Below are 10,216 nucleotides of genomic sequence, written 5' to 3'. Positions count from 1 at the left end.
GAAACTCCTTTAACTGAATAGCATGGAAAAAACCCTCTGGCTCCCTGTCAGCCAAAGCAGGTCGAATGCAGTCAGAGCTGCAACTCTGTCAATGGTTCCTAAATCCAGTATTTAATATTGATCTCCAGATTCATAAACACCATATTGACACTGGTGACATCAGCCCTGACATCAGCGTGATGAAATACAACCAGGACATATAAAAATGACTTCATACTGCCAGATTTGCTCACAGTAACCACCGGAACAAAAATGGAAAGGATCTTTTGTAAGTTTAATTAGTTATTAGTAACAGTGTTTTGTTAGAGGAGCTGTGTGGGCTGGATGGGTACTGCTTGCTTGCTATCCAACTCTCTACGTCAGGGTGTTCAGGCATAATGCTGAGGTGAGATGGAGAGGAGGAAAGATGGACTGACTGAATGTTTGGGTATTTGAAATCAGCATTACAAGCAAGATGTTGTTCTCACCTCATCTCCCATGGAGGAGGTTTGCTGGGCCTACCTTAGACCACCCTGCGTCTCAGCCAATGGACCAATGCTGATCTTCAGCTTTGGAGAAGATTGTTGGAGATTCAACTTCTGTGATCTATTTTAGCCCAACACTAAGCACAGGGTAATAGAAAAGTTCCCATAGAGCAGTGTTTGTGCTCTAGAATCATAGAATCACTGGATTGGAAAAGACCACTAGGACCATTGAGTCCAACCATTCCTACCAACCACTAAACCAAGTCCCTCAGCACCTCAACCACCCATCCCTTAAACACCTCCAGGGATGGTGACTCCACCCTCTCCCTGGGCAGCTGTTCCAGTGCCCAATGACCTTTCCATGAAAAAAATTTTTTCTTGATATCCAGCCTGACTCTCCCCTGGTGGAGCTTGAGGCCATTCCCCCTTGTCCTGTCCTCTGTCACTTGGGAGAAGAGCCCAGATCCCTCCTCTCCACAACCTCCTTTCAGGTGGTTGTAGAGAGCAATAAGGTCTCCCCTCAGCCTCCTCTTCTCCAGGCTAAACAACCCCAGCTCTCTCAGCCGCTCCTCATAAGACTTGTTCTCCAGCCCCTCACCAGCTTCGTTGCTCTTCTCTGGACACGCTCCAGAGCCTCAACATCCTTCTTGTGGTGAGGGGCCCAGAACTGAACACAGTACTCGAGATGCGGTCTCACCAGTGCCGAGTCCAGAGGGAGAATAACCTCCCTGGACCTGCTGGTTACACCATTTCTGATACAAGCCAAGATGCCATTGGCCTTCTTGGCCCCCTGGGCACACTGCTGGCTCATGTTCAGTCGCTGTCAACCAGCACCCCCAGGTCCTTCTCCTGTGTGCAGCTCTCCAGCCATTCTTCCCCCAGTCTGTAGCACTGCACAGGGTTGTTGTGCCCCAAGTGCAGGACCCGGCATTTGGCCTTGTTCAACCTCATCCCATTGGTCTCAGTGTGTTCAGATCCCTTTGCAGAGCCTCCCTACCCTCACGGAGATCAACACTTCCACCCAGCTTAGTGTCATCCGCAAAATTGCTCAGGGTGCATTCAATCCCTTCATCCAAGTCATTGATAAAGACATCGAACAGGGCTGGACCCAGCACTGAACCTTGGGGGACACCACTTGTCACCAGCCTCCAGCTGGAGTTAAACCCATTTACTAACCACTCTTTCGGCCCGGCCATCCAAGCAGTTTTCCACCCAGCCCTGTTGCATCACACATGGGAAGTCAGAGTCAGACATGCCCAAGGCGCTGGTACGTGCCCCGGCAGGACAGCAGACCTCAGGGCTGCTGCCATTGCTGCCTCTGTCAGTGCTAAGCCTGGGGATGTCCTTTCTGAATTCAATTAAAATCTAGAAGCAGCACCGTTAATTCATACAAAGACCGCTGGACCATTTCACAAAGTGGCCATGGTGGTATTTAGGGAAACGGTTATAAACTGTCAAAAATCCACATGGTAACTCTTTTTTATTAAAATGAAGTGGAAAGGAAGACAACGATTCCATTTTTCCCCTGAAAATTTTACAAAAATTACTTTTCACATAGCTCAGTTATCTCTACCTTCATTTCATATATGAAAATCTGTACCTACAGAATGAGTCAATAAAAGCCAATAAAATGAGAACAGTATGAGACAGGTCTTTGGATTGTATAAATAAAGCACGGCTGAGGTGACATCATTGGGAAAACAGTGATTTATACGAGCTGAGGATCTGGCCCATAAACTGGGAATAACTCTTTCTGTGCAGTGATTTATGTTCTCTAGTTATTGACTGCTTAGGAATAAGCCTGCTGTTATAAACAATCTGGGAAGCGAAGGCAGCAATTGTGTCTTAATGAGACCATGGTTCAAAGCACTGCCCTGATACATTGACCCTTCCATAGATCAGAAAGTCTCCTTGATTTAATTACCTTACAGAACCCTAGACTAGACAGCTCCAAAACTCATTTATGCCCCGATTCTTTTTTGGTACACTTTATCGTGATTTATAATTCAGCCAAGGGACTCTTCAGGCAACCGATGAGAATTGTTTAGAGAGATTTGCAGTTTGTATGCAATTACATTTTTCCTTAAGGAAAAAAAAAAAGGCCCATTCTGAAACTATAAAGGTCTTGTCTCCTTTCCCGAGCACAAAGAATATGCAGTTCTGCCTTTTAAGTCTAAAGTACCAAGAACTTCAAAGATAGAATTATGGGAATTTAAATTAGAGGCAACACGCTGCACACGTCTAAAATGTTCTCATTTGAAAGTTCACAATTCAGTCTTGCATGCATTTTTCAGCAGATATTACAGGATTGTTCCACCAGGATTATCTCATCTTCAAGGAGATATTCTTTTTCTTCAAATCTGTGATATAAAACAGCGGAAATAATATGATGTTCCTTTCCATTCGCACACAAATGACTATTCTCTTCTGTCTCAGGTTGTCGCACAGCCTCTAATTAGATAAGGCTCAAAAAATCTCCAAAAATTAATGAAACACCCAACTATTACATCTTAATTTCTCCTGGAGCAATACTGCACTGCAACCAAGTGCGCAGCAAACAAACTTGGCTCTTCTCTGACACCTCCTCAGTGCCGCAGCCCATGGGATTTCATCTCACTACGGGCAGGGAGGGATGCTCAGAATCCCCACAGCCCAAATCAGGAATAATCTACCCCAGGGACCACAGCCATCAACCGTGGGGTCACACAGCCCCTGTACCCAGCAGTGGCTGATGGCCACTCAACTAGCATGGGAGTCGTCTTTATGCTATAAAAATCTTGATAAATATTCAACAGACACCAACCTACCTGTCAAGCCTTTGAAAAAATCTCTTCCTGAAGATTTTCCCTCATCTCGGTGGATTCAAAGACTTCTGTGTTAAGGTTGCCAAAAGTCCCTGCATGATTTAAAAGCTGAAATCCCACTGCATTTTCATAATTTACAGTTGGTTTCCTGAGACTCTGAAACACGCGGTTCCCACTCATCTTTCTTCAGAACTCCCTTCTGCGCATCACCTGTCCTGATTTAGAATCTGCTTTTTCTCTTTTCACTAAATCTTTCTCTCCCGGTCCCTATTCCTTGGCATTTTCCATCTCTTTTCTTTCTCTGACCACAGGTACTCGGAGTTTCAATCTTTAATGTCATGGTCTGACCTGTCTGTCTCAGTCTCAGGGGCCTCAAAAGCAAGAGCATGAGACTGAAATGAGTCAGGTCCTTTTGCCCTGGACATGAGCAAAGCACTGTGCCGGGTGTCCTATTTATACACCGTCATTAATTAGCTCATGACATTTATTATCAATAATGCTTAAAATGTAACATAGTACCTCTGCTCAGCAAAGCACCGCTCCAGGTGTCATGAGTATAGTGTCATGAATAGCTCATGCAGAAATTGGAACAGAAAGCATCCCGTATGTTGGTATATTTATACCCTTTATTTTTGATTTATTTTCAAATCCTTTAAGCAAAAAACTTACATTCCCTCAGGAATGAAGTCTCCTGAGCAAAGTTATATATTGAGTGTGTATTAAGAGAGGAACTTTAACCCATGCTGTAAACCACATATTAATATTTAATAAGCCCTGACTTCTTTCAAGACAAATAAAATATTATTGCTCTCTGAGCTGAAATCTGTTTAAATGTGACGATTTATATTTTTTCCAAAACAAACAGTCTTCAAGTGAAGTTCTCTTGAAATTATTTTAGTGATATTTTTGTGAATTAGGTGAGTGCCTAAAAATAATTGTAGATTGTAAGATCTGACATTAACAATAACTACACTGCTGTAATTCAGCTTAAGCATCCTCCCTTCCTCCGGGTACGAGGACTCCCTTTTTCTTCTTGACATCTAGGGCATTTTAATGTATTCTGGTTGGATATCTAAATACACAATCATAAGCTCTTCTGGAAAATATAGTCTTGTACTTTTAGGACTGGAAAAGGACATAGGGAACTTGTTTCTTCCTATTAAAATGATAATAAGTGTCTCTACTAATAAGAGATGGGAGAAAAGAAACAGAATAATGTGACAATTGTAATGATCCTCCTCTGTCATAAACCAAATATGTTAATAGTGAAACACAATTATCAAACTGTAGAGCCACTCTGACATCTGGATTAGATTACAGGCGCTTGAAGGCGAGTCTGTGCGATGCTGCGCGGATGCTGCAGCCTGGAGCTGCAGCAGGTGGGCAGACAGACCAAGCTCACGGTGCTTTAACATTCCTCCAAATTGAGAGAGCCAGGACTGGTCCCTTCCTAAACTGGAGATGCTGCTGGATCAGCCCTGAGCAAGATCCATAACCAACACTCATGCCCTGTGCAGGATCATGTGTTTCCCCGGGGAGGTTTTCAGCCTGAGGTAAAAAAGAAGGGATTGATTTCTGGGTTTCGCTGTGCATGTACGGCTCAGCTGAATCCCAGGCTGGATCTGATCATTGATGCGATAAAACATTTCCTGCATTCTTGATGTTTTCCCTTTGCTTCGTTCAGTGCAAGACAAAGGCAGAAGGGAAAACCATGGGAAGGGACAACTCTCTGCTGACAACTTTTTGCGGGGACAACGCTCCACTGGGAGAACTCTCCATGAGGACAACTGACCACAGGGAGCCATTAGAGATAGGGTTAGGCTGAGGTTTAGGGTTAAGCTTAAGTTTAGGGTTGTGGTTATTGTTAGGGTTAGAGATGTCCCTATGGGGAGTTGGCTGCAAAGAGTTTTCCTAGACCTGGAAAACAAATGTGGCTTAAAGCCCGGTGGCCAGTGGAAGGTGGCTCAGCCCTGGCAGAAGAATAACCTTTAGGCTGCTAATGCTCTCTTCACTCCCTAGTTTTCTTAAGAGCCATTTCAATAGCCATGAGCCAGATTTCAGAAACACTCCCTGGCCCTGTGTTCTGCACAGTCCTGCCAGGTCCAGGTCCAAATTCCAGGGCTGGATTGAGGCATCCTCACATGGCATAGATGGGGTCTGCAGAAGTCACCAAGGGTTTCGGAAACAAACACTTGCAGGACACCAACCTTACTTAGCTCAGACTTTTAAAGACCTTCTGTAAGACTTAACCAACGTATTGCTAGTAATTATGTTAATAAAAGAATCCGTGGCGGGTTTAAATGGGTGAAATTCAATTAGTGCAACTACACTTCCTCACCCAGCTGAGGGTCTGGCACCTGGTGAACCGTTAGCAACACAGCCCCCAGAGGATAAAATACAAAGGAAAGCAGCTCTGTGTGAAAAGAAAAATGACACCAATAACTGCATAACGAAGCCCCCCCACATCTCAAATGGCTGCAAGCAAATCCTATGTATTATCTGGCAAAATATGATTAAAATTATGCATGTAAGCTCCTTAAGGGAACAGAAAAGTTATATATGCTTCAGGGTTTCCCTGTCTCTATACAGTCAGAATTGCAGCTTTCTTTCGGAGGTTATGGAATGGGGTGTCCTGGGGTTTGCACCTCTCCTGGCTTGGTGCCGCAGATGAGATCTCTAGATCTCGCTGCTCCTGCTAGATCTCCCCAGACAGGCAGTGGGAGTGGTCCTACCACTTCCCACCTGATGTAAAGGTTGGGTGCCACACTGGCACGGCTGTAAGAGCCAATCTAGTCTTCTCTTTTATACTACAAATGGGATGAGAGAAACAAAAAATCATGGTGATGTACACTATTGACAATGCACCAGGCTTTTGATTAATTGTAAATCAACATGGCAGAGCAGAGTTTCAGAAAGTGCAGTTGGTTTCAGTGTTATTTCAGTAACCCGGTGCTTATTTAAACATTAACCAAACCCTACTGCATAAAACCAGAGCCATGAAGGCAAGAGAGCCCTTCTTACAGGACATCCTTTCCCCTCAATTTTTTGCTTGATATATTTAAGTGCCCTCCTTAGCCCAGTTTTCAGTGCTCCCAACTGCTGGAGACTCCTACCCAGGCAGCAGCAGAGCAGTCCTGTTTATTTATAAGAATCAACCAGAGCCACACAAAAGGTTATGGCTACAGGCCAAATGTCTTTGACATCATAGCCTGTCATTAATGGCATAAATCCTCTGTGATTTCATTTCCCAGTTAGCTAACCAGCATCTAACACAGATAATTTTAAAGGAAAAAATGTCTAAACATTTACCTTCAAACCCCAAACAGATCATATCGTTCTGTTTTGCCTTCCCGATATTAAATATATCCTCTTGCATATGGCATTTTTATTACAGGTTGCAACCAGTCATGGGGCTTGTTCCAGGGAGAGATATGCAAAAGAAGAAGTTTTCTTATTGTTCCCTAAGGGGAAAAACAAGAACGGCATTTCATTTAACAAAACCTTTCCTAAACATAAGAGTATGCTGCTATAATGTATTTTTTGTTCCCCTGTGTGTGCACCAGATCTCTATCTGGTCATTCATTTTGAGGGAGAGAAGAATTAAAAGGGTTGTTCTCTGTGCTACAGCTTCTTAAATCCGAGAACATTTAATGTGTTCAGGCCAAAACACTTTTGTTTCAGACCATGCCTGTCCCTTCTTTTCCATAAAATGATCATGATTACGTGCAAAACATTAGCAAATGAGTCAGAGCATGAAAAGCCCAAATGTGCCAGAGTATTTTAATTTAAAACACCTTTGTATTATAAGTGTTACCAACGTTGGTACATTTGCTGGTGGAAAATGTGCTGCTTGATAATAAGCCTTGATATTTGACCACTCGTTTCTGGTTACATTAGATTAGGCCTAAAAAGCATGTGTTTTCCAAATCAGGTCTGGTACTAAACCTGCAGAGGTAAATTGGGAATTTTTATGTATTTATATGCAAAAGAAGTTAGAGAATCATGTTTGATTTCACCTTTTTTTTTTTGCACATGCACTTGAAATCACTGAAATTAATCCAGATTACACCGTTTGAGAGCAAAAGAATCTGACGAAGAAAAATGAGAGCCTCCAGAAAAAATTGTCCATAATGTAAAGTACAACACTCACTTATCAGCTCCCATCTCAAAAGCGTCCTGTAAGGAGAAATTAATTATACATAATTACAGATGAATTCTGAGATCTGAATGAATTCAAAGGAAGAAAACTCGGGATCAGATCAAGACCATTTCACGTCTGCTGCACAAAGGGCAGAATTATACACGCAATTTGGTACGTGGTGGTAGCAGCGAGGGTGAGGCAGAGAGTGTGATCCTCCTGATGCCACTGGAAACTCCTGGAGGCTGGATTTTTTTCAGCTCCTGATGCCTGTAAGCCTGATACCTGTAAGTCACAGGGGAAGGGAACATCACAAGGAGCACGAGGCAGTGAGCGGTGAGCCAAGGGGCCAGGGCACTGCAGCCAGGAAGCTGCCCCAGCTTCGCAAGGTACCCATGAATTTTCCCAAGGCAGAAAATAATACAGAGGGGCACAGGAGCAGAACTGGCTGAGCAAACACATTTCCTCCCTCTATCTGGTCATCCTGCAGTGTTCAGAAGAGAAAGAGCGGAAGTGGAGCTGGACATTACAGCACGAACCTGAAGTTTCCATTTGAGCTATTACTTTTGCCTTCGTTCCACATCAGCCCTGTACCCAAAAGCCCTCACCACCACCGAAGAATAACAAAAAGACCACCCGCATACCTTAGCAAATACAAATTAGATGTTTCCTTTTCTGAGCTGCCTGGAATCTCAGGAGGCATCCACATGCAAACGCTACCCAGACGTGCAGACAGCACGGATGTGTCAGAGCACTCATGTGAGAGCCAAAGTTAAAACACGCCTGCAAAGCACCAGTAGCTCCATTCTTATGACTAACGTATCCCAAAGGTGCCATAACATGCGCTGATGCAATGAATTCTGGGGAGCTGGAAGGAGTAGAGTGAGAGGAGGAGCTGGAGGAGAGAGTGTCTTAGGAAAGCCAGCAAGTTATTTTTCCACAATTTATCATACTACTTTTACGCTGTGTGTTAGCCTTTTCCTCCAACTGCAGAGATGAAAAGTCAGACAACTCCAGCATGAATTAAGCCAGCCAAGAAAAAGTAAAGCAGCTTTCTCTGCTCCCCGGGGCATATATTATGCTGATTTGTTAACATTTTTTTTGATATGCAAAGGAGACAAACTTCAAGGAAGCCATGTGGACATCTTCTATCTGAAACAAAATCTGCTGTGGTGGAATGGGCTGAAAGTGTTAGGAAGATGTGTTGGGGCAGGAATGTTTTTGAGTGGTAACGCTTACGTTTTTCAGCACAAACAGTACAGCGCAGCGCTGCTCTTGCGAATCACAGTCAGACGATGGACTCTAGCAGTACCAGTGGAAATAATAAACAGCACATCTGCACCCTGGCAACAGAATAAGACGTGTGCCTGAGCAGAGCAGGAGGCAGGACAGCCGCAAGGCACAGCCCAACGCAGAACTCCCAGGGTTTATGCGTTCCTGTGGATAATAAGCTGAGTGTCAGCAAAACTCTATGAGCTTTTAGAGTAGCTAAAGTTACCTGTGAACCTGTTAGGGAGTTTCCTCCTGAAAATCCATAAGCAACAACCATCATCTGAAGCAATCTTTCCAGGGACGGGAAGATATTCATGGAAGAAAACCTGCAATATTTGAAGTGTGTGGCATGAGGCTTTCAAGCAATGCATAGTTAATTATATCTCAAATATATGCAAATAATCTATGCATGTAACACAACCTCCAAGTCTGAAAACCTGGAATTTGAAAGACTGCAACTGTTTAATCATTTAACATAATAGCAATATTGGCATTAAAAAGAAGCCACAATGTATTCCTGTAGCAGATGAAAAGGAGGGACAATACATGCAAATACCATTTACATTTTCTTCTCCTGCTTTCCCAATGGTTTAATTTATATCTGATGACACCACAGTTTTAAGAAGGAGAACGGCACATTAGTCTCACTGGTAATACTGCTCAGGATGAAAGCACTCTCATTATTCGCACTGAAAGATCCAGATTTGCTTAAACAAGAACTGTCACAACATGCTGAGGTCCAGGGATTCCTGGGGGAGCTAATCTGACATATTTGAAGTTGATTTGCATTAATTTATGAATATTACATAGTCTGTTTGTCCAATGGCTCTAAAGATGTTTAGTCAATGCATACCTTGAGTTAATTCAATAGAAAAACTGTCAGATAATACACCAAGGGATGGGCACGGGAATTCTGGCAGGCCCTCCTCATTAAACACTGAGTGCAAAGAACTGCAGAAGGATTTAATTGCAGGAGTTAATTAGCTATAAATATTGAAAATACCAACACGGTCCAACTATATTAAAATGTTGCAACTATAAAGGTAAATACCAAGGCCTCAAAGGTCCTTGAGATCAAAGCCTGGTGAAGAGTGTCACTGAGAGAAAAGAAGGGGAAAGAATGAGAAGTGCCAAAATAAGCGCCCAAGCCCGCTGGGAGACCTCTTTGGAAAACCTGAGATAACTACTCTAATACAGCTCCAGCACTGGCTCTAATTAGGATAAGTCAGGATTTTCCTAATTGCTTTTAATCCCCTTGGCTTCTCTGAAAACAGGAGTGACCATGCACCAGGCGCGCAGTGCCATATTGAAGCTCGTGGTATGTGGAGGAGAGCACCGTGCCAGAGGTCCACAGCCTCCTTACCTCACTAGTGCCTTCAGAGGCAATTTTCCGTACAGGATCAGATTTGTACGCTGGCCAGATACAGAGGGATGGGGCGAGGACGCTGTGATCTGCAAGGGCACCTGCCTCCATCAGCACAGGCTCCGCAAAGCAAGACACAGCTGACATTATGCCCTCCTCGGCTGGATCCATTGCT

General features: G+C 43.6%; 1 long non-coding RNA gene across 1 annotated transcript; it reads right to left on the bottom strand.

The window, feature by feature from the left end:
- Positions 1 to 1,976: 1,976 nt before the first annotated feature.
- On the bottom strand, positions 1,977 to 8,185 carry LOC128853999 (uncharacterized). Its single transcript, XR_008452870.1, has 4 exons — positions 8,051 to 8,185; positions 7,419 to 7,691; positions 6,578 to 6,729; positions 1,977 to 2,824 (listed from the first exon to the last, which is right to left on the bottom strand). It is a non-coding gene; the product is annotated as an uncharacterized LOC128853999 (long non-coding RNA).
- Positions 8,186 to 10,216: the final 2,031 nt, after the last annotated feature.

The sequence above is a fragment of the Cuculus canorus genome, chromosome 18 (genome assembly GCF_017976375.1).
Source record: "Cuculus canorus isolate bCucCan1 chromosome 18, bCucCan1.pri, whole genome shotgun sequence".
Taxonomy (NCBI): domain Eukaryota; kingdom Metazoa; phylum Chordata; class Aves; order Cuculiformes; family Cuculidae; genus Cuculus; species Cuculus canorus.
This window is presented reverse-complemented; position numbering and strand designations above follow the sequence as displayed.